This window comes from Phoca vitulina, unplaced genomic scaffold (assembly GCF_004348235.1).
Source record: "Phoca vitulina isolate PV1807 unplaced genomic scaffold, GSC_HSeal_1.0 scaffold26, whole genome shotgun sequence".
NCBI lineage: Eukaryota > Metazoa > Chordata > Mammalia > Carnivora > Phocidae > Phoca > Phoca vitulina.
This window is the reverse complement of record NW_022589729.1, coordinates 24,228,471-24,254,148: the sequence shown is the minus strand read 5'-3', so window position 1 is coordinate 24,254,148 and position 25,678 is coordinate 24,228,471.

The following is a 25,678-nucleotide window of genomic DNA, read 5'->3' as shown; positions in this document are numbered from 1 at the left end:
TTAAAAAATTAACTTGGAAAGACTAAAGAATCAGGGGGAAAAAAGCCATGAATTCTATGTGCAGTATTCCCCTAGCGCTGGAGTTCTGCCATTCTCATTGATCGGTGAACTTGGTCTTGGCTGGCTGTTCTCGCTGATCTTCTGGGGAAGGGGCCTGTTGCCGTGGTTCCCAAATGTCTTTGCCGAAGGCGGAATTGCCCCACCCTTGCCGGTCCGGGCTAAGTAATCTACTCGGGTTTGCTCTCAGGAGCTTTTGTTCCCTGCAAGATTTCAGTACAGCTTTGGAGGACAGGAGTGAAAATGGTGGCCTTCCAAACTCTGCCCCAGCAGAGCCGAGAACTCGGGGCCCCACTCCTCAGTGCGCCCCCAGAGAAAAGCAGTCAGTCACTTCCGTCTCTCCGGTCTCTGGCCGCACTCCGTGCTCACCCGGCCTGTGATGGAGCGTTTCTATCTCTGGCACCTGACGCCGTGTGGAGTCTCCAAACCCAGCAGATCCCTGCGGTGTGCTCCCACACTGCTCCTTCCGGGGGAGGAAGGGGAGTCTCCCTGGATCTGCCACTTGTTGGGTCCCTGCTGGAGGAGCAGTGGCCCGACTGTGCCGTGGATCAAAGTTTATGGCAACCCCGGGCTGGGAGTCCACTCCTCAGCTCCGTCTCTGCAGCTGGCTTCCCCGCTCCGATACCTGGGAGCTCTGCCGCACTCAGGCACCCCCAGTCTTTCTGTGACCCCGAGGGTCCTGAGACCACACTGTCCCGTGAGGGTTCCACCCCCGCTTAGCCACTGGAGCGACGTCCCTCAGCGGAGCCGACTTCTAGAAGTTCCGATTTTGTGCTCAGTGGCTCTATCACTTGCCAGAAGCGGCGGACGGAGGCCCCCTCCCCCACCGTCTATCCTCCCGAATATCGCCTCGGATTCACTTCTCCGCACATCCTACCTTCCAGAAAGTGGTCACTTTTCTGTTCAGAGAGTTGCTGCTATTCTTTTCTTTCATCTCCTGTTGAGTTCGTAGGTGTTCAGAATGGTTTGATCCCTATCTAGCTGAATTCCTGGGACCAGATGTAATTTAGGTTTCCTACTCCTCGGCCATCTTGCTCCTCCCCTTTAATTTAGATTTTTAAAACTCTATGACTAAATTGGAGCCTAGATGAAAGGATGTGGGCCATGATATAAATGAAGTCATTCCCTATCATAGTAGACATAGATAATGACTAATAGTTGATAAATCAAAGAAGGGCAGTGCAAGTATATTTTAATGATATGGAATAATTTCTAGAAGAAACGGCTGGGAAAAAATTAAAATATTTATCTCTGTCAATTGGGAATAGATAAGTTGAAGATGGAAGAGGGAATGGAGGTAAAGTTTTTATAGATAAAGATATAAAACTTTATAGTTTTATTAATCTTTTAGTGCTAGCTGGTTTTAAAAATTCATGAGTATGTACTCACTTAAGAAATGATTATATATGCATATATAATGATATAATCTATATTTGTCTTAATATAAAATTAATCAATGATCAATGGAGGCAGTGGATGTAGACCACACATTTTAAGAAGTTTGATAGAGATAAGGGGAAAGATTAGATGACAACAATATAAAGAAGTTAGGGTGGACCCAGAATAGCCAACATAATATTGAAGTTGAACAAAGTTGGAAGACTGACATTACCTAAATTCAAAACTTACTATACAGCCACAGTCATCAAGACAGTGTGGTATTGGTGAAAGAATAGACAAAGAGATCAATGGAACAAAACAGAGAGCCCAGAAATAGACTTCTAAAAATATAGTCAACTGGTCTTTGACAAAGGAGCAAACATGGTTTCTTCAACATATAATGCTAGAACAACTGGACATTCACATGCAAAAAAATGAATGTGGACACAGCTTTCACCCTTCACAAAAATTAACTCAAAATGGGTCATAGACATAAACATAAAACACAAAACTATAAAACTCATAAAGACTAGGAGAAAATACTTGCAAAATATATATCTGATAAGGGATTGTTATTGGAAATATATGAAGAACTCTTAAAACTCAACAATAGAAAACAAGCAACCTTACTAAAAAATGGCCAAAAGATCTTGACACCTCGCCAAAGAAGGTACACAGATGGCAAATAAGCATATGAATAGATGTTCCACATCATTTGTCATCAGGGGAATGCAAATTAAAGCAAAAATGAGATACTACTACACACTAATGGTCAAATTTAGAACATTGAAAACATCAAACGCTGGCAAGGATGTAGAACAACAGGAACTCCCATATATTGCTGATGAGAATGGAAAAATGGTACAGCCACTTTGCAAGACAGTATGATAGTTTTTTTAATAAAACTAAGCATTGTTTTATTATATAGTCCAGCAATTATGCTTCTTGGTATTTACTCAAAGGAGTTGAAAGCCTATATCCACACAAAAACCTGCACATAGATGTTTATAGCATCTTTATGCATAATTGCCGAAACCTAGATACAGCCAAGATGTTCTTCAGTCAGTAAATGGTTAAACTGTGGTGCATCCAGACCAAGGAATATTACTCAGCACTAAAAAGAAATGAGCTAGTAAGCCATGAAAGGACAAGGAGGAATCTTAAATGCATATCACTAAGTGAAAGAAGCCAATCTGAAAAGGCTATATCCTATGTGATTCCAACTATATGACTTTCTGGAAAATGCAAAACTATGGAGACAATAAAAAGATTCATTGCTTGGGGTGGAGAGGCAGGGATAAATAGACCCAGCACAGAGGATTTTTAGGGCAGTGAAAATACTGTTTGATATTATAATGATAGATATATGTCATTATAGATTTTTTCCAAACCCATAAAATGTGCAACACCACGAGTGAACCCTAAAGTAAACTATGAACTTTGGGTGATTATGATGTGTCAACAAAGGTCCATGCTTGGTAAAAAAAAAAAAAAAAAGTTCCATGCTAGTGAGTGATGCTGATAATGGGGGAGGCTGTGCATGTGGGTGGGCGGGGGGGCATATGGGAACTCTCTGCCCCTTCCTCTCAATTTTGTTGTAAAACTAAAACTGCTCTAAAATTTTTTTCTTAAAAAAATTAAAGCTAGCGTGAGCATAGCATGCTTGTTTGCATTAAATATAAAGTCTTGGAGTTTTAAGATGGGGTTTTCATATCCCCCATCCTCTTCTGAATTTAAAATGGACACAAATAAGTTTAGAATAGACAAAAAAAAAAAAAAAAAAAAATCAGAGTGATGAAGTTTAAACTGTTCACTTTATCATTGGTTAAAGCTGGATTGGAAAAAGTGTTTCAGCCATACTTAAGCCTCTATTAACACTGTACTCATGTCTAAACCCTGAGAAAAACCATCCATTGCCCTGTATCTGTTGAGCTCCAATGGAGGAGATTGAAAGAGATTGGCCTTTCAACCTGCCTTTAGAAGATATGCTTTGCCCTACTCTTGCTTGCTTACCATTTGGAACCTAGACCAGGACTCAAATATACCCATTCTGTAGGCAGGCAGATAATAGAAGACTCAGAAAAGATAAAGACATGCATCACCATTTCCTTTTCCCAGTCTTAATGAACTATGTGACTAAAGCATCAGCAAGAAGAGTAGAACATTCTTGAAAGAAAGAACAAACGGATCTCCTTACATAAGGAAATCCTAAGAGAATTTGAAGGAAGTTAGAAGAGAAGGAATCTGAGAATCCATCCTAGAGGATCTCAAGGTAATGAGATTCAGTATCCTATTAGAAGTATTGCTCAGAGAGAAGAAGAGATGCTTTTCTTCCTGGAGTTTGGAGAAAGGATCGACAAAAGGGTAATAAAGAGCAGAGAGGAAGCCCTATTAGATGCTTCTATGAGAGGTTTCTCTCCAGCAAAGGGGAAGCAATCTCTGCTGTGTTGCTAGGGAAGTTTTAGTGGGGCTGGAAGAAAGAGGTTTCAGAGAAGATATGTATTTATGAAACAGTGGAAACAGGATGTGTTTCGATTAATTTTTGCATTAAATAAAAATGACAGTGACATATTTTCACACAAAAATATGATCGTTAAGACACACTCAAAATAACATACGCATTGAAGAAACCATTTAACATTTCCTTTTTTTTTTTTTTTTAAAGATTTTATTTATTTGACAGAGAGAGGGAACAAAAGCAGGGGGAGTGGGAGAGGGAGAAGCAGACTTCCCGCTGAGCAGGGAGCCCGATGCGGGGCTCGATCCCAGGACCCTGGGATCATGACCTGAGCTGAAGGCAGACACTTAATGACTGAGCCACCCAGGTGCCCCTACCCTTTCCTTTTTGAGTGAGTATGCCTCTGGGCACATCTTCTGTATCAAATTCTCCCACGTGGACCAGTCAAGAAAGCCGCTCATAAAGAAAAATCAATCTTAAGAATACTCACATGTTAAGGAATAGCTTAGTTTCTAAAATATGTCACATGATCCTTTCACCTCTCAGTCAGTGGACTCAGGCTCCATGAGACTTGGGGAGTCACCAGTCACTGCCCTCTACTCTCGGTTGTTTAGCAAACCTCATGGTGGCTATACAAAACTGAAAGATGTCCTGCTTTGCTCAGCATTTGGCTCCATCAGTTCTCTAGAAATGACTACACTCATTAGTTTATGAGCCGGGTCATGTGAATGTCATCTTCAATAAAAGAAACTGCATTTAACTGACTTCACATTATTCAAGCACTCATTAGAGCTAGCTTAGCTAAACATTTGTAGGTGCTCATTGACCTCAAAGGAAAGCTCTAAAATGTATTCTTTAAGTCTAGGATTTGTGTAATTTCTTTGATATTTGCCTTGGGTTTATTATGTGATGAGCTAATATGTATTATCTTGGTATATTAACTAAGTTATGGGTGTAGTTGATTAAATAAGTAAAGGAAAATATATTGGTTAATCTGGACAAGAAATCTTGATCTAAGTAATCAAGGTAAAGGAACAACTGGAATAGAATAGAATTAGGGATGTTTTACCAGGAAAGGAAAATGTTGAGCAGAATTGAAAGACAACTGCATTGTCAGTGAGAAAGCAGGAAGGTTGGGAAGTCAGGCAGCAAATTGTAGAAGATAGCAGCTATTAACACTTGTATGAATTGTGGACACCTTGGAGTCTGATAGAAGAATGAAACCCCTTTCAGAAAAATACATATAATCATCTCTGCATAAAATTTTGCATATCGGCTCATAACTGGAAGTTGGGAATGCCTTATCTAGGACACTGCCCTAAGGTACACATTTAAAGACAAAGCTTGGGCCAAAATATATAGGAAACACGGTAGTATTTTAAAGGATATATTCAAGGATGCAGAGATAAAGCTGTGATTTTTTTTTTTAATCCAAGGGTAAAAGGTGGTAAAAAAAAAAAAAAAAAAATACATAGTCTTACTCCCCTAAAGAAAAGTAAACCTGAATATGATGCTTCTGGACAAGTACCTGCAGGCTAGACAGGTTTCCCATTTCTAGAAATTGAACAAGTTATTTGAAAAGCTCTGCCAAACCCAATCCCATTTACTTTTTCTCTTTCTGCACAGAAGTTCCCCGAGGTAGTAAGAGTCCTCTGGAAAACCAAGCTTAGTAGGACTTCGCATGGATGCTCATGGTCAACTTGCACAATTTGGCATTGCTCCTGGTGACTGACTAAAGAATTGTCACAACTAGTTGTTACTTTCCTAATATTTCTTTTTTTTTTTAAAGATTTTATTTATTTATTTGACACAGAGAGAGACAGCGAGAGAGGGAACACAAGCAGGGGGAGTGGGAGAGGGAGAGGCAGACTTCCTGCCGAGCAGAGAGGCCGATGTGGGGCTCGATCCCAGGACCCTGGGATCATGACCCAAGCTGAAGGCAGATGCTTAACAACTGAGCCATCCAGGCGACCCTAATATTTCTATCTTTAGAAAAATGTTAGTATAAACCCAGAGTGACCTGTTTCTGGGTTAATGAACAAGCAGGCATAAATAGAAAGTCACAAAGAAAGGGCAATTTTTATTTAAGTAACAACTATAAATTTAGAGCCATTTATGGTCCTGAACACTAAGGATTTACAACCTCCTTTTCCATAGTTAGCTAACATATTCTCTGTAGCGTCTAGTAGAAATCATATATAAATTGTAAAGTCACTCCTTGGTAAATCTATGAGCATCTTGTAAGAATATCACACTTTGACTTTTACAGCGAGCTGTAGAATGTTGAGGTATAGGCAGTCTGTTCAGAAAGCCTGTTGTCAAGGAAACTGCACCTTCATCCAATGAAAAACCCAAGGGATCTTCCAACATCTTGGGGAGGAAATATTTAATCGTTTACTGCCCCCATGCATGTTTTTCTTTGATCCATAGCTGGTGATATTAGTGTCTTTATTAATGTTACCTCAGAAATCAGTAAAACATGCTTTTCTCCATTTAATCATAAATAGGAGACCCAACTAATGTGGTCACAAGTAAAAACACTCATTTTATATTTCATGGGTTTTTTTCAGAGCATCCTTAGCGTGTATTAGACCAAAAAAGTGACAAGAACCAAACAGAAAAAAATCCAAATCTCTTTTACATGGTTAGCATTATGACTTTTGATTTTTCAACTATCAAAGTATAAAATTACAGCACAAACTGTTCCTCTACTATCTTTTCTTCTTGACTAACTGATGTACGTATACAGAGACTAGATCTATACAGAGACTCGATAAAGGAAGCAACACAGAGTGAAACAACTCTAGACATCCTGAACTCAAGTTCCTGAGACAACCTTTATTAAGTATCCCTTCATGTGTTTAAGCCTTCCTTTTTTATCTGAAAAAGCAAAATAATGAATATTTCATCTGGGTAACTGAAGAAATCAAATGAGATAGCATAATGTCATAGTGTTTCATAAATCACAGGAGACAAAAGGCAGTTATGATGGGATGTACATGAAAAACAGCAGGGTCATGGTTAAGAGAAGTGCATGCAGGAGTCAGACAAACCTGTGCCATAACCCTGATTCATCTACTCCTTGACGATATAGCCTGAGGCAAGTTTTTCCTGTGCCTCAATGATCTCATCCATAAAATAGGCCCAATAATGTGTACAGTTACTTCACAGGGGTTTTGAGAGAGCTTAATGAGATACCATATGTAAACACATTAGCAATGCCTAATTACTAATCTATTACCATTAGAAACAGAAATACATATTAATCTTTACAACGAAATAGGTGAAATAGCTCTGTGCCGCTGGAAAGAACAATGGTGCATCTTGTAAAAAGCAATGAGAAATGAGTTGGTTCATTTGAGAGAAAAATTTGAATCTCGGTAGGATTCATAAAAGGTGAAAGTTCTTCAAATGGTAGCTAAAGTCTTGAAGGTAAGGGTGGTTTTCCCCCTTTATTTGGTAGGTTGGAAAGAACTACTGACTTGCTCTTCACAGCAACAACTACAGCATGATGACACTGCTGATAGTTATATATGGATTTTAAAAGATAATTTGTGTATTACACTTCTTAGCATTTTTCCCTCCAACCAATTTCAAGTTCAGGATTACTGTATTATCTCCCTTGTTCTCTCTCCTCTAGTTGATCTTGTGAATGGTTATATTAATGTCACATAACTTTTTTAAATCATGAGACATCCTGGGAAAAGGAGGGGGTTCTGTCATGTGTCCCATTACAGTCAAAGTCACAGCAACCACCTCTAGACTCATCTTTATAACCCTGCCTCCTGCTTTTATGCTACAAGAACCCCTACTTCAGCTGGGTTATCCCAGTCTGCCATGAGCATTCCTTGGCACTCTTAGCCATTTTCCTCATTTATTCAAATACCACTCATTCTTGTAAAACTTTGCTCAGGTTCCATCGTTTTATTAAATGCTTCCCTGACCACTCCAGTCCCCTCATGATCTTGCCATCCTCTGACTTCCTACAGCATTTATTATCTCCCTTTCATCTGGCACTTAGTCATATATTTACTTTCTTCTTTTTTTAAAAAAAGAATATTTTTGCTTAATCTCTCCAACTAGAGACAGTAATCGTTTATTAAATGTGAAAAAAGTCCTCTCTGCGGACACATAATATGTATTCACACTATATTTGTGGAAATATACCAGCTTTAGAAAACATAGCCTTTGCATTGTTTACATTCCATCTATATTACATTTTCAAATAAATAGAATTCTCTCTCCACCCACACTAAAATTAACTGAAGTATTCTAAATAAGTGTCTGAACAACAGACACTATGCTTTAAGACTCAGCTGTCAACTCTTATTTTGGGGTAGCTAAATAAGCAAATGATCTGACATTTCTAAAATTTCAGTACATATCCTACTTTCTCTAGTACAAGAAAAGGTCTGTTAACCTAAAATTCCTAGCTGTGAATTTCCCCTCTTTGCCTTTCCGCTCAAGTTTTCCTTGAATGAAATGTTATCTCCCACACATTTAACCTAAGAATAAAAGAGCAACATATTAGAAGCAAGGCAAAAAGGCCATCTTTTTATTGATGAGAGTGAAAGGCAAATTTAAGATCTTTTGCAGAAAGCATGCTATATGGTAAAATTGTCAAAATAGAAATTCTTCGTTCCTAACATAGGTTTTGTTTAATCCGTATCTTCTCCTACCTCTTCACGTATGAAATGGCAGCAATCATGATCTTAAATCTGTTTTTTCCTACTTCTATTAGGTGAATTCCGGAGGGAATCATTATGGGGCTTTTTCTTACACCTTGCAGAAAATTGTATCTACAGTCAACATTTACTCAGATTTTTGACACAATGTAAAATGTGGGCTTTCAAAGAGCTATCTGTCTAACATGAGCACAAATGAAATGAGAATAAAGAATATGTTGGGTAAAAAAGAAAGAAAAAGTAAGTTGGTCTGGACCAAAGCTCTCCTAATATTAATCTCATGTAACATTTGCATAACACATGTGATTTACAGAGCACTTTTATTTATATCATTTTGATCCTCATAAAGACCTTGTGAAGTAAGCTTTGGCTATATCCATATTCTCCCATCCACCCCCCACTCCCAGTTTTTTAAAGCATCTAAGGCAAATTTTGGTAACAGAGAAGTTAGATGTTTTTTCCTAGGATCGTAGTGTTATTAGTAGCTGAGACAGGATACCAGCTCATGAAGAGTGATCCATGCTCTTCTCTTTCCATGACTCAAGTCCTTCCTCAAGACAATGCTCTAGAATCAGACTGACGGAAAAGTAAACACTGTCCTCTGGAAAGAAAGCCCCTGTTTGCACCACTGACCCTCCTCCAAGAGTTTACTATTTACGAGAGGCTTGGTTTATACACGAAGGGCAGACGTGATTCTCTATTCTTCCAGCTCAAAATTCCCAGAAATGGGGAGAAAAACAACTTTCATAAGGATTTTATAAAATGTTATGTTCACATCTAGACATTTGTAGAAGTTTTATGCAACAAGGCTATGATTCTAGAGCAGGGAACGTAGCAACAAGAGAGGGCAGAAGTTATATGTTGGTGAGATTAGAAAAGTCCTGCTAGCCTCCAGGCAGAGAAGAGCGTCCTCCTCCCCTTTCTTATGCTGACAGGCAGAAGCAGCACGAAAGGGTGCTGGGAGCCAACCGTGCCCAAATAAAGAAACTTTATTCATAAGAGGGGGAGGATGTTTGAAGGGTATGGAGCCTTCAGGGACTTATAAAACTAAGTCGACCAATGGAAGGTTCATGTAGATGCCTTTTAGCAGCATCCAAGAATTAGGTTGCTGGCTTTTGTTTCTGGTTGGAATTGATTTTCACTGCTGGTGAAATTTAGAAGCTCATCCTTAAAAAAAAAAAGACACTCCTAAGAAATCCCTCTGTAACAGGAACCAAGACTTGCCAAATCAGCGTAACAATGGGAAGGTAGTATTTTAAAGAACGCATTTGTGCATTCTTTCTTCAGCCTATTAAATCCTTGAATCGCTGTGTTCTCTGCAATGGAGGTTCAGTTGTGGCCACAGTAAGCAAATGATCAACAGCTAACGTATCATAAGCACAAGCTAGGTACCAGGCACAGCTCTAAGGCAAGTCCAAGGCGTTAGTGCATTTATCCACACCAGGTAACAAGAACAGAACTAGTAAGTGTCAGAGTCAGGATTCCAATCCAGGCAGTGTTTTCTCCAGAGACCATGGTCTCTCACCCTGACCATTTTTTTCATCAGCTGGACTTTTATAGTACCATTTTCTCTCTCTGAAGATTTTGTTGAGATTGTAGAAGGCTGAAGGAGATGAGGAAGAAAATAGAAGACCTAGCAATAGCAATCTCCCATGGATGATTTCAGCCTGTTTCTGCTGTGCTAATGACTGAGAAAGCACTGAGGAATCAGACTGATGACCTGGAAAACCAGCTCAGATTAGGAAATGTCAAATCAGTGGGACTTGCTGAAGGCATGGAGATGAAAGCAAATGGGATTCTCTCCCACCCCTTTCATTTTTAATTTTTTTATGAAATGAAATGAAAGGAAAGGAAAAGGGATGATATTTAATTTTCTGTAACAAACCATGCTTTGTTGCACATCCAGCAAGGCCAATTCATTCACAGACTCTGTGTTGTACAAACTGCAATCCTCATAGAAAAGAAATAAACAGTAAGGAACTCTCAGACTACAGCTAGTATTTTGTAAAGATATTTGCAATACAAATACATCAGAGTCACTAATTCATATTTCACTATGCTATGGACCTGAAAATTCTCATTTACAAACAGCATTTCCTGAAGTGCCACCAAGATATATTGACTGTCAAAGTGGCACTTCCTGATTGTCTACTGAAACCCAAGAAAAGTATTTATTATGCTGTTACATTATTTTTTTCATAGTATAATGAACATACATTAGTCTGCAGTAGCAGCCCTGATTCTTTCCCATTATATTTGTTCACATAATCACTAATCTGCCAAATTTAATAGTTTGCTAGTTACTACAGAAATGTATTCTGAATTTCAGTTGGAATAGGGATAAATTGGCTATTCCTGCTTCTGGAAAATGTATAGATAGTATGTGTAAATGTCAAGAAAGACTTTGTGATGCTTATACGTTTTTGTAATTTAATGTGAGACCTTCCCAGGATAATATGGTTTAAAATAATAATCATAGCTGACTTTTATTGAGCATGTGCCCTGTGCCAGGTACTGTTCTAAGTGTTTTATATTATGTTTATATTATATTAACGTATTTAATCTTCATATTTACCCTATATAATCAGTACTATTGTCATCCCCATTTTATAGACACAAACTGTAGGTTACCCAGTGGGTAAGTGGCACACCTAAGATTCAAATTCAAGCAGTCTCTTCAGGTGGTAGCTACAATTGTAGCGGGCATAGATAGCATCATATATAAAGTTGATGAATCACTATGTTGCACACCTGAAACTAATGGAACATTGTGTGTCAACTATGCTCAAAAAATAAAATAAAGTCTGTCCATTAGTGGGTTTCTCAACCTCAGCACTGTTAATATTTTGGATTAGGTATTTCTTTATTGTAAGGGGCTGTCCTATACAATGTAGGGTGTTCAGCAGCATCCCCGGCCTCTTCTTACTAACTGCCTACAGCATCCCTCTTTGCACCCCTCCTTGCAGTTCTGACAATCAAAAATGTCTTCAGACTTTGCAAATGTTTCCCCTGGGGGATAAAAATGCCCCAGTTGGGAATCACTGCTCTGGAGTTTACAGTCTCAAAAGGGGGCAATATCGCCCTCAAGAGGGCAAAATTTTGTTCTGGGGGTGCAAAAAAATCCTACTCTAATTATGAAGCAAATATATATACAGTTACATGCAGTGCCTTAAGCAGATGTGCAGTATATTTGTAGTAATAGAATTTCATGGGCGGGATCAGGAAACAAAGTCTAAAATGCTCCTTAGGAGAGAAATAATGAGAAATAGGTTGAGAAACAATAGGCTAGGATTTGGCTCTTAATCTCTATGCTGTTCTTCACAGTAACAGGCCAGATGGCAAATCTAAACTCTTGAGATGAACCCTTATTTGAATGACTCTCCCCAAATGGTCAAGGAGATACTCTCTCTGACTTCCTCCCAGAATGAGACCATTACCTTCACCTTCCTGAGGGTTCAACATCATCACCTTAGCCCTATGGATTGGAAAATTTGTAACTTTGAGTTTTGGGTTCAATAAAACGCTTTAGACTATTTTTCAAACATTTTCCTTCCAGCAAAAACTACAAAACTGTATTTGCCAAGAGCTATTTTTCTTAAACTTTTTAATCCTGGGTGTATTTCAAAGGAAATTTATCCATATGGTTCTCATTCATTTACTCTTAATTCATCAAGATGGTGTTTTGTAAAAGCCAGTTGACAACCAAGGAGCTGTATGCATGTTTTTTTTAACTTGAACCAGGAAGTTGGGCTTTGCTTGTGCTAAATAGAATTTAAAACCCCTTAAGTTTTTCTATACTTGGCTAAATGTAATTTTCCCTCTTACTAATCATTAATTTGGAGTCTACTTTTTTGATGTAAAATGTTTTATGGTAGAAGAAGCGAGACAGCAAAAAAAAAAAAAAATGCACTTTACTAAGAGAGAGACTTTAAAAACTGGAACATAAGAACAAGGATGTGGCCAGAAAATTGTATGTTTGCAGAATACTTTGCTTCTGTAATCTAACTTGCACTAGGTTATACTTAGTAATACAAGAATTACATACCTCTTTTAGAAGGTGGGGTGGTAATTGCCAAGTATTTCTCTGTTTGGGATAATACTGTATTATTTAGGAGACTTGCTAGAAGCCCCTTGTCCTTCTTCCCCAATTCCTACCCCCTAACAACCTTGTAGCTTTACAGCACCCTTTCTTTTCTTTGAACAGAAACCCATCATCATCACTGAGAATAAACAATGGGCTTCATTAAGAAGTGCTAAATGTATTTGTATGAAAGAAACAGAATAAAAATCAAACATGCATCTTTAAAAGGTGCTTTATATAGTGAATGCAATAAATGTAGAACATTAACTTTAAATGTAAATTTTAAACTTTCAGACTCTCAATAACGCTTTTATGAAGAGAGAGGCACTATTTTTACATGATAGGAGACAATGGGATCATTTCTCCCTTTCTATTCCTTATCCCTAATCAACCTTCTCTGTGTTAGGCAAATGCACTAATGTAAGCAAAAACAATAAATTCAAGGAATAAATCATAAAACACTGAGGATATTTTTAAAATAATAGAAAGATGTATTAAGCCAACATAAGACTGATTTAGGGCGCCTGGGTGACTCAGTCAGTTAAGCATCTGCCTTCGGCTCAGGTCATGATCCCAGGGTCCTGGGATTGAGCCCCATATAGAGGCCCACATCGAGCCCCACATCAGCCTCCCTGCTCAGTGGGGAGCCTGCTTCTCCCTCTCCCTCTGCCCCTCCCCCTGCTTGTGCTTTCTCTTAGGTAAATAAATAAAATATTTTTTAAAAAGACTGATATAGAGATATTTCCAAATTATTTTGTTACGCATTTCTACGTTAAGAAATAGGTACTGGTCCCCTCTCCAAATCTGTTGAATCAAAGTCTCTATGAGAGGGGTCCAAAAATCTGTATTTTATAAGCTCCCCAAGTAATGCTTATGCATAGTATTGAGAATTACTGATTTAGATAGCAGTAGTAACTGATAATTGGGCTAACACAAAGACTGGCTTAACATGAGGCAAGCATCTTACCTAGCATCAATTTTACTAAATTATTACAAAGACACAGGCATTCAAAAACTTAGAGCAGAGAGAGGTCTGGGCAGTGAGGATACCTCCCAAGATCCCTTCCCACATCAGACATACCCTTCTGGCCCTGAATAGTTGAAGTCTCCAAGTAAGGTCCAGGGGATTGCTTACACAGTGGGAGGATTTCAACTATAAAGCATCTCCACTCTGCTTCCATAGAGCTGTAGAGACTACGTGACTTTCTCCAGAACCCATGTCTGGATTTTACTTATTCACTGTCATTCTTAGCCAAGGTCATTTTCAGAGATAAAGTCTCTTTCTCCTAGCAAGTATAATAATTTACCCAGAGTCCAGTTGAAAAGGAGAAATGACTCTCTTATTTCCCCTGGGGGTGTACTCTGGTAAAAGGAGTAAGTGGATTGCAGGCTGACTGCTTTACCTCCCTCCTACCAAAAATAAACGTAATAAGCATTTTATCACCCTGGGGAACCAGGCTTTAATAATACAGTGACATGGGAGCAGGTCCACAAGGACCATATGATAGGGTGGGTGTTTTTGCAGGTTGCCCGCTTTGGGCCTTCTCTATCTTTTCTACCCTGGTTTCCATCACCGACATTCATCCAAAGTTTTGTACAACTAAAACTTACGATGTAACTGAGCTCCCTCTCTGATATTATTTCTAATATTTAGTTAGGGGTTAATTTTTCTCACCTAGAGGCTAATTGTTTCTGATCAATGAATGCTTCCATTTATTGATATAACATCCAAGTTGATAGAAATAGAAATACATAAGAATTAAATTAATCACCATTTTAAGATTTTGGTGATAAAAGTAAATATTGTTGCTCTTTCCAGAGTTTAAATTAATTCTAGACATGATAGAGGTTCTTGGTATGTTTGTAAGATAATTAAAGGCAAATAAAAATTTTAAATAATTTTTAATACTTTCATCTTGAAACGAAAATACCATACTTCCCTTTCACTGAGTATTTGAGGTTAGATTAATATGGTGTAATTCCAACTTGTTCATTAGAAAAAAGGTTTAGGTTTTAAGCTTGGAAAAATTGTACTTCAAACTTATTACATTTTAAAGATTCAAAATGGCAAAACTCATTGTTTTCAAGGCTCATAAAGTATATCTGTGGGCACAGTACCAACAGAAAGTTGTTGGAAACCATCATGATGATTCTAATCAATTTTTCAGTGGCAAGCACTAACCCTGTACTTTTCTATATAGGAAGATATCTAAAGGATCCTCTCTGTCTGTTCAAATGACAAGAGCACTATCCAGCTGTTTGGAGCAGGAATGGCAGCTTAGTGACCACTTAGAAAAGTATTTGTTTGTACCGTAGAGTCATTCTCCCAGTACAAGGCTCCCACTGAGCAGTTACTGTGTGAATGCCGGAATGGCTCAGTTATTGGCATCATACAGAACGCTCACAACATATAGTACTTTCAATCAAACATGACATAGTAGTTCAGTTGAACACTTAAAGTAGCCTTTACAAAAAGTCAGATAACAATATGTTAAAGTACAAAATTTTATGGTAGAGACTTGCTGTAGAAGATAGAAGGGTGAATTCAGGGGAATTGGAGGAAAAGAATTGGGGAAGGTTGCATGAAGGTTAGGTTATGCTAGGCCATTCAGATATTCTGCTCTATTTTTTGTCTCACATATCAATATATGTTTCTTATAGCCTAATGATATAAGAGATAAAATTATTTTGCATATCTAACCAAATATCTTTTCAGTTTTATGCTTCAACGTTCACCGTAAGGAGTTTTTGCTAGAGAAATACAGAGTCATCTTCAGGTCAGGTTTCTGAACATAATGATTCATATAACCTTAGGCTTTCTATCAGAGATGTTGCTAGTACCTAAGGGAACCATTGACTACAAACTTCTAGCTCCCACAAGACATAGCAGGGAAAGTTTTAAAAAAGGTAATGACAAAGTGTTGTTTTTTAGTTTTTATCTCAAAAACATTCACTGTCGGGGAGACTTATGATCAAGAAACAGAAATTACAGATATTTACTAGCCCTGATAGAGTTACATGACCAGAATATTTTAGTGTTGCTTCTATAAGAATTAGAACTAACTGTAATTTATAGAGCAGAGCTGAGATATGATTTCTCAGCTCTGATTCTGGATCTTGTCTTTCTACTTGAGAAAAAAGGGAACTGAGATATAATTTATCATTATTTCTATAAAGGAAACCACACAGGGGCTTTCATTCCAAATGAATCCAAAGATGAATCTTGAATAAAAGGACATTTTTTTGATACTGCATTGAATAGAAAAAGTATTAATGGTTTTTCTCTTTATAACTGTTGAGTCATGGGAAGTTATGAATATTTGAAGCATAGGAAAACAATGTGTTTTTTCAAGATGTTTTTCTTTAAATCTTGCTTGTAGGTATACCCAAATATAGCAAGGAAGACTCATTTGAAAGCTACTGAAGCAATCCAGGTAAGAAATCGTAGTGGTTTGGACCAGGTTGATAGTAATGGAGGCAGTGAGAAGGATTGATCAAAGTCCGGGTAGATTTTGCTTTTATTTCTGCCCCTTACAGCCTCTTCTCAACACAGCAGTCTAAGTGATTTTGTAAGTGAAAAATAAATCAGATCATATTAGCCCAATGTTGAAAGCCCTCTGATGGCTTTCCATTTATCCAAGCCAAAGCCCAAGTCTTTACAAAAAGTAGAGTGACTATACATTTTACTACCCAAACCAGAGCCCTGCTGAATGTTAAAGACTGACTACTATTAATTACATCAGGACAATGAGTTTAAATTTGGGTTAGTCCAGACAAAATGATATGACTCTGTATAATCTGAACTTTCACTACATCTCTGACTTTGTCCACAGCTTTATCCTTTGACAGCAATAACCATACTTGGCCTCCCAGGGTTTCCCTTTTCTTGGCATGCTCTTCCTTCACAGATCCAAATGGCTCTCCTCTCTTCCTCAGACTTTGTTTCAAAGTCAGCTTCTCAATGAAGACTTCCCTGGCCAACTCATCTAATATAGTGATACTAACTAATTTTTCTATCTTCCTTATTGGTTATTTCTCCCAATGGTACTTATTCACTTGCTAATATACTATATATTTTACTTCATCTTCTCTTTTTTCTATCTCCTCTACTGGAATGTAAGGGCTATAAGAGCAAGAATTTTGTTTATTTTGTTCACAAATGAGTCCATGTAGGCTAGAAAAATATGTGACACATAAAAACCTTAATAAGTACTTTTAAATGAATGAATGAATACCTTGCCATTCTATCCCTATAAAGTATGCATTTCTTTTAAGATTGGACAATCAACCTTAGGACCATGAACATTAGATTTCTACATTTCAGCAGTGAAATAATGCTTATTAATACATAGCACAATTTGACTGGTATACATAATTATATAGAAATTAAATACCCTAACAGAAAATGAGTTATATAGAAAAGACAAGAAACTGCTTAATTTCCAAACCACACACGCCCCTCAATACATTCTGGTAGATTCTCCTGGGTAGGGTGGGACATTTCTTTCTGAAATCTCGAATAGGTAACAGGATGATGATAACATCAACAACTAAAATCTCTGGGATGTGAGGCAAAATGGTCATAGAAACTTTAAATTTGCAGTAGTCGACCTGGTCCAACACACTCTTTTCTTGTATCTGTTACATGCATTTAAGTTAATAAATTTCCTTCTCGGGACACCTGGGTGGCCCAGTTGGTTGGGTGTCTGCCTTTGGCTCAGGTCATGATCCCATGGTCCTGGGATAGAGCCCCACATTGGGCTCCTTGTTCAGCAGGGAGTCTGCTTCTCCCTCTGCCTGCCATTCCCCCTGCTTGTGCTCTCTCTTTCGCTCTCTCTCTCTCTCTCTGTGTCAAATGAATAAATAAAATCCTTAAAAATAAATAAATAAATTTCCCTCTCAATATCACTTTAGCTACATTCTATAAATTTGAATATGTATTTCTTTAGCTTTTAAATTTTAATATGTCTTCATAATATTTACATTATTCTTTATTTTAGCTCTTCATTATCTTTCAGATACTCATTTTGGGCTATATTTTCATTATCAGTTTCCAATTTTATTGCCTATGTCATATAAAATAGTTTATCTGTAGATTAGTTTTATGATTGTTGAGACTTTTTTTGTGGCTTATTGCCGATTTTCCAAAATATTCCACATGGTTGGAAAGAATTCATGTTTATGTTTCTAAACGTCTGTTTCTTTGAACTTGTTAACTTTATTGTTCAATATTCTATACTGCAATTGATTTTTTGTCTACTCTATCAATTTCTGACAGAGCTGTGTAAAATAACTCTTCATGATTTATTAATGTACTAATATCTTCTTGTCCAACTGTCAATATTTCTTTAAAATTTTTAAAGTTTTCTGGTTAGCTGCTGTGTCAGTTATCAATTTATTGCCTCTCAACTCCAAACCTACCCTTCACTGTCTGCTTGTAATTCTGGGACATTTCTCCCTTGCCAGATGGCATGATGTCAAGCTTTATCAGTAGAGGGCACTGGAGAAATATCAGAAGAGCTTCTTCTCCTGGTCCCCTTTGCTTTGCTTCTTTTTGCTCCTGTGGCACTGGGCTGGTGTGCAGGACACTTGATGAAATTCACTCCCCACCTCTGGTGAGTCCTGTCTCATCACCGCAGAGCAAGTGGTATCCTTTAGGACAGTTTCTAGCGAGTTCTGTGGGTACCCAGGCAAGTTTTCCAGTGGTAACTTCCCAGTGGGCTTAATAGCACCCACTGCCCCCACTGTTTGCAGCTTCTTGGCACCTCTCCTGGGAAGATAGCTATTATCCCAGCTGACTTCCCCTCCAGCAAATTTAACAGTACCCCTCCACAGGCAGCTTCCCATATTTGCATACCCATGCTTATTGCATTATTCTCAATAGCCAAGAGGTAGAGCAGCCTAAATGTTCATCAACAGATGAATGAATAAAGAAAATGTTGATTTGCATATAATACAATATTATTCAACCTTAAAAGGGTGGTTGGGGGAAAAAGGGAGTTGTTCAATAAATATCAAGTTTCAGTTTTGCAAGATGAAAAAGTTCTAGAGCTCTGTTGCGTAACAGCGTGCATATAGTTAACATTTTGGTACAGCACACTTAAAAATGGTTAGGATGGTAAATTTTATGTTGCATGTTTTTGATAACAATGCAAAATTCATAATAATATGTTTTATCTCAAGGAGTGTTCAGAATCTACCTAGAGATTTTTTCCCCTAACCTTTCAGAATGCATTTTACTTGAGTCTAAAGACCCACGTCTGGCGTCAAGTATAAACAACTCTTATCCATTATTCCTTTAAATATTGTCTCCTCCAAAATCCTTTCATTATCTCCTTCTGAAACATCTTCTAGAAATACATGACTTATTCTATTGTCTCTGTTAGTGTTTCATTCAGCTTTTCCTGACGTTCATCTCATGGTACTTAATTCTGGGTGATTCTTTTGCAGACTTACTCTTTAATTCAGTAATATTATATTATATTTGATCTTTATGTTCTTAAATAGACCCAGCATGTTTGCAATTTTAGCAACTATACTTTTCTTGTCTACAAACTCTATTTTTTTTCTTATTTTCATTCTATTCAATTTTGTAGTTATATTTTCAGGCCCTTGTTTGATCTCTTTAATCACTTTAAGAACTATAATTTTATTTTATACTTTCTCCAAGTCTGTTCCATTATTTCAAGTTCTTAGGATCCTAATAAATACGCTGACTTTCCCTTATGGGTGGTTTATTTCTACACATAAGGTTGTTTGTTGGTAAGTTGTTTCATGTATACTCATATTCAACAGTTTTTTGTTTGTTTTCTGTTGCATTTTCTTTTGCTTTTTCTGCTGGAGTATGTTGTGTCATAAATTTCTCCTATGTCTTTGCTCTTACCTAGTGGTTTTAGAAGCCCTGGATAAGTTTTTGTTTTCAGGTTTCACTTAAAGTTCCTATACTTTAGGAACAGGATGCCACAAAGGGAGTGTGCCTTTAGAACCCACATTCATGCAGTTCAAAGGTTGTTATTTTTTCACAGGTGATGTTTGTCCTCCGGCCCCAACTCCTATGAATTAAACAGATTCTCCTTTGCTCCTTCTCCAGGCAGAAGATAAAATTTTCCTCACCCCTTTTTGACAATTTGGGTAGCACTTGATTCCGACTTTACACCGGAGCATGAGTTAAAGATTCCCACCAACCTAAACTCAAAGTCCTGTTTCCCAAACCTGGCTCCCAGCCCAGAAGGTCTAAATCTCCCTCTAAATATTCATGGGCCACTGTGATATCAGCTTCTCGTTACCACAACTCTGGCTTTGAATTACTTTTAATTCAACTAGGAATTTTTCTTTCTTTCTGTTTGTAATAGATACAAAGGTATACATAGACGTATAGCTTGCTCTCTAGATATTCCACCATTTCTGTGTATTTAGAAATAGAGAATTCCTTATGCATAAACGTCATCTTGCAGGTTGCTGAAAGTAGAACCAACATATCCATCTGCAGTTCTAAAAACTGAGGCACAGAATTATTAAGAGACTTGTTCACAGTTAGTGGCAAAATTTGACTTTGGACACCACACTTGTGACTCTTGATAGAGTTCCCCTTTGTTTTTACCACATAATGGTAGCTGAGACATACATCCTCCTCACAATGTGCCAAAACAAAAGTGGATAGGATCTTATCTATGAACTTTTAAAATTTAAGTTATATAGACTCCAGAATCTACATAAAATAAGACAGGAAATGTTTCCCTGAGAATCGAAATTTTTGTTTTTAATGATCAAAAATCTTTACCAATATGCATATATTTGTATACATATAAATTATTCATGTGTATACAAATATATATGACATAAATAACTAACATTTGAGTACTTACCATATGCCAGACATTTTTCAAATTGCTTAAACTATACAATTCTCATGTTATTCTCACACTGACTTTTGGCAACCAATGATAAGCATGATTTGAAAGGAAAATATTTTTTTCTGCACTAATGCAGTTGTGAAATGACACGAACCCTGGTCCCCCATTTTTGGGGTTAATGTGACCCACAAAAGAGAGCTCTCCTAAAGCTGTCAAACATAAAGGAGAAAAACAGAAAAATTAGGAGAAGAAAAATCATCTTACCATAAAGGAGAAAACCCAGTTTTTTCAACACTCATTCAGCTTTGGCTCCTAGATTAGAAAAGGGGCAAGATTTGGCCTGACTCCAGTGTGCTTCTTGCATTATCGAGTTGACAGGCCAAAAAGAAAAATATATATATATGATTTTTCACCCTCCCATGTATTTCCCCAAAGCTGCTGGGATTTCTAGAAACTTTGATTATCTTAAAATAATTCCAGATATCTAAGCAATAATGTTTAACTTCTCCCAGTCTCTGCTAAGGTTTATCTCATCTTCTTCATTTGCAAATGTTTAGCTCACAGGACTACACATGGTTTCCCAATGTTAATCTTATTAAGCCCAATCTTAAGAATTATAGAAACTGTGAACTGTGAAAGTGAGTGAACTTTGGGAAGTAACCTGAGTTTCATGGCCATACTTCTAAATGGCCTCGCTGACTACCAAAAGGAATCTTGTGCAGTGGAAGAATATTTCTCATTATATAGTGCATGGAATAATAGTAACTGTGAAATCTAACACTTCCATTACTTTTCTTAGGCATCAAAATCATAATCAGGTATAAAAGCTTAAGGTCTGGAATGCTGTACAAGAATAACACAAGAATGATTATGCACTATACTTATTAAAATATACATACATCTGATTTTTTCCAGTAAAAGGTATTAAGTAGTCTTTCCTATTACCATTTATTAAGTTATTACCATTTGCCAAGTTTACCTTCCTACTGTATATATTTTACCTTCTTACTCTATGTCAGTCACTTTATTTAATTTTATAACTTTATAAGGCTGGATAATGACTTTGTCCTACATTACAGATGAGAAAACTGTTCCAAAAAAAAAAAAAAAGATTAGGAGTTGATCTAAGTCCACATGGCTTATAAATGATAGAATCAGTATTTGAATCTAATCAGTCTGACTTTAAAGCCTCAATGATGCATAATGTTAGCCAATCAGATAAATCAAGTATACATATTTCATGATTTTATCAAGATATCTGATACCACATTTTATGAAAACCATATATACTCCATAGCTACCACCAACCACTTGTTACTTACCAGTTAGCTAGAAAATAATAGCTAAGACAAAAATAATACCTGGAAATAAGATGATAAATTAGATCAAAATAAGAGTAATCAAAATAAAATACTATAAATCCCACTTTCTCCTTTTACTAGCTGTGTAAACTTGGGCCAGTTATTTGTCTCTTTATCTCAGTTTCCTCATCTGTATCATGAAAATAATAATAACACCTACTTCAAAAGACTCTTGTGAAGATTGAGATAATCCATATGAAGCCCTTATACTAGTGTTTTGCAGAAAGAAAACAATCAGTAAATGTTAGGATGCATTGTCACTATTGGTAGTTTTAGTATGTTTTTAAAAATACCACAAAGCATGTGAAGAAAAACTGAAATATAATAAATAGGCACATAATTAAATAAATAAAGCCAGAGAAAGAAAACATTTTTTTAAAAAAACTAGAAAAAAATAAATACTAACATAAAAGCAAAAATGAAAGGAGCTAAGAAAAAATTAAGAGACAGAAACTAAAAGACTTACAGTTAAGCTAATATTATGGGAAAACCCTTTTAAAATGCACAAATGTAAGATTAAAACTTCAATAAGCTAGGGGCACCTGGGTGGCTCAGTCAGTTAAGCATCTGACTTCTGGTTTCGACTCAGGGCATTATTTCATGGGTTGTGGGGTCAGGCTCCATGTTCAGCAGGGAGTCTGCTTGAAATTCTTTCTCCCTCCCTCTCCCTCCCGTTCTGCTCCTCCCCCCATTCATGTGCATTCTCTCTCTCCAGATAAATAAATAAATACTTTTAAAAAACTGCAATAAGCTAAAACCAGATTAAAATAAGCAAAAATAATATTTCAGCATTTCAAACCTTTCTTCAGAACTCTTTGAGCTGGGAGGTCTCACAGAGCTTACAGTCCCTCTCTTAAATGATATTAATGACTTGGCCTTACATGTTTGAAAATCTCTCCATCATCACCATCATCATCATCATCATGGCAGCTAACATTTATTAAGTTCTTACTATGTGACAGGCAGTATTCTAAATTCACATTCATTACCTCACTTAATTCTCACCATAACACTATGAAGTTTGTATTCTTAATATCTCTGTTTCACAGATATGGAAACTGAGGAAGTTAATGAACTTGCCCAAGGTTAGACCTCTAGTACAGGATAGGATCAGGATTTCAACAGTCAAGTTCAAGATAAGTAAAAACAGACATGTTGATAAGGGAGTGCTGAAAACTAGAACATTAAAGGAAAGAGACAGGCATTTAAAGAGAAATTTTGAAATCTTTATGATTTGTCAGGTAAACACCCTTATCATCGCTCCAAGAAACCTATTGTAAAGATCAGTGTCATTTTTCAAGGGCTTAGCATCAGATTTGTGGTTTGGGTTTGATATGATGTGGTTTGGGATGAGTGGGAATGTTCAGATTGGTCTTGAAATAACAGCATGACGACTCCACAAGACCTATTACATGAGGTCATACAAAGATTAATGAAGGTTGTCAGGGTATAACCACATATTAAAACCAAGATGTTTGCACACATTTTCCACCTCTCCTTCTTTATACATTAATCTCTATTTTAGAGTGAATAAAATTATGCAAGTAAAGATGACATGTTCTGTGATTTCATCAATAATATAAAGGAAGGCCTTTTGCTTTATGTTAAGCTCTAAACAAAGAGAAGAAGAAGGTCAAGGAGAGAAGGTACAAAATTGATTTCTTTCCTTTCTGGAATGAATCATGGGCAGAAGTTGCAAAGATAGGTGAAGAGGAGTTTTGTCAAAGCATTTCTGTATATCTTCAACCTCTCTGCCACATTTGTGTAACGGTGAAGAACAATGATAACAAGGTTCTCACATTTAGTAAACAAATGTAAAAACAAAAAGTCTTCAGATTATAATGTAGGATATTTCCTTCTAGGAACAGGTTGCTCATCCATTAACTGAGTGAGTTTGTATTGTCATGGTATTTGGTAAAGTAAATTATATTTTTAGACAAGATCATATTCTCTACTTTGTCAAGAGTTAACTTTTGGAAAGGAATTTGCTTTGCCTTTATCAATATAGGGTCATGCAATTAATAATATAAGTTAGTAATGTTTCCTCTCCTTAAACTCTTCATAATTACTTCTTATTTCTGTTTTGTGAAGTCAGTATTTGAAAGACAAAATGAAAAGAAAGATAATAAGATCATTTGATTCTTGGATCTGTCATGTAAATGGACCATTTCCAAGTTTTCAAAATAATGTCTATTACTGTAATTAGGGCTTGGAAAGCTAATTCAGAGAATAACATTAAACTTAACCTTTTCCTGAACTGAACTGAACCTTTCGGGGTTCATAGGAATTCAGTTCACTTCTTGGAACCTTGAAAAAATATGCTGTTTTTAATTATAATGACTATCAGAAATAGTTCATTGTCATCATTCTATATTAACCAGGCATGTGTCAGACTAGCACAGTTCAATGCAATATTTCATGTTTCTTTCCTTTGCCCTCCATCATCTTCCTCATGCTTAGTGTCTATAAGTGATTAATTGATACAATAGGATTGATGACTGTAAATAATAAGATATGAAAGGTTAAGAACTTAAAACAATTTTAAAATTTTAGGAAAAAATGAGTTTGTATAACCTAAAAGAGGCCAGGAATTCTCAAAATAGTTGATAGGCTACCGCACTCTCTGGGTGTAGAGAGGCATGCTTATTGTGTGACTGCTCATTTTTGCCTGGATGATTTTAATGGCTTTTATTTCCAACTTGGAATTTTACTCCTAGGACCACATTCTGAAATTTTTATTCAAAATAACCCCACTTCTGAAATCCCCCTTATGATTTCAACTTCTTTTCCCACATCCTCTCTCATATAAAAATTGTTGTTTAATCTTATCATTGTCTTCTGGTATTTGACCTAGCTAGTTAATATGATGGCAATGATGATTTTTATGAAGAATTTTATATATAGTTCCTCGTTTAATATTCAAAGGTAGGTATTTTAATTTTCCCCTTTTGACAAATGAGAGAATACCACTTAGAGAGGCTGAATTGATCTGCAGTGTTCTCTCTATGCAATAGTCTGCCTAATTACAAAGTTTATGTTCTTTTCTTTTTTTTTTTTTTAGATTTTTAAAATTTATTTATTTGAGAGAGAGAACACAAGCAAGGGGGAGAGGCAGAGGGAGAAGGAGAAGCAGACTGCCTGATGAGCAGGAGCCCCACACAGGGCTGGATCCCAGGACCCTGAGATCATGACCTGAGCCAAAGGCAGATGCTTAACTGACTGAGCCACCCAGGCACCCCCAAAGCTCATGTTCTTAATTACCACAAAATATGCCCTCTGTCTTCTTTACTTTCATCCCTATCCATACCCATGTCACAATCAGGTCACCAATACAGGCTATAATATCTTTCTCTTGACTTTTTGGAAGACCCAATATTGTACTACTTTCAAATCCTAGAGCAACCCATTTGTTTTCTCTGCTTTTGCTCTCAGCTTCTGAGAAATGTTAAAGAAAATTAAGTTCCTGTGATCAAAGACTATATTATAAAAATATTATTTCAGACTTCAATTAGAGCCTTAAATATACACAGCAACATTTTCACTAATTTTTAGTTTACTTCCCTTTCTCATGCTTCACTCAAGCTGCCCAGAGTCCATACAAGTCTCTCAAGGCCTCCAATTCTGCACCAACTTTTTGTAACCTTAGAAGAACTTGGGTTCTTAGAAAGAAAGAAAGAAAGAAAGAAAGAAAGAAAGAAAGGAAGGAAGGAAGGAAGGAAGGAAGGAAGGAAGGAAGAAGAAGAAAGAAAGAAAGAAAAAGAAAGAAAGAAAGAAAGAAAGAAAGAAAGAAAGAAAGAAAGAAA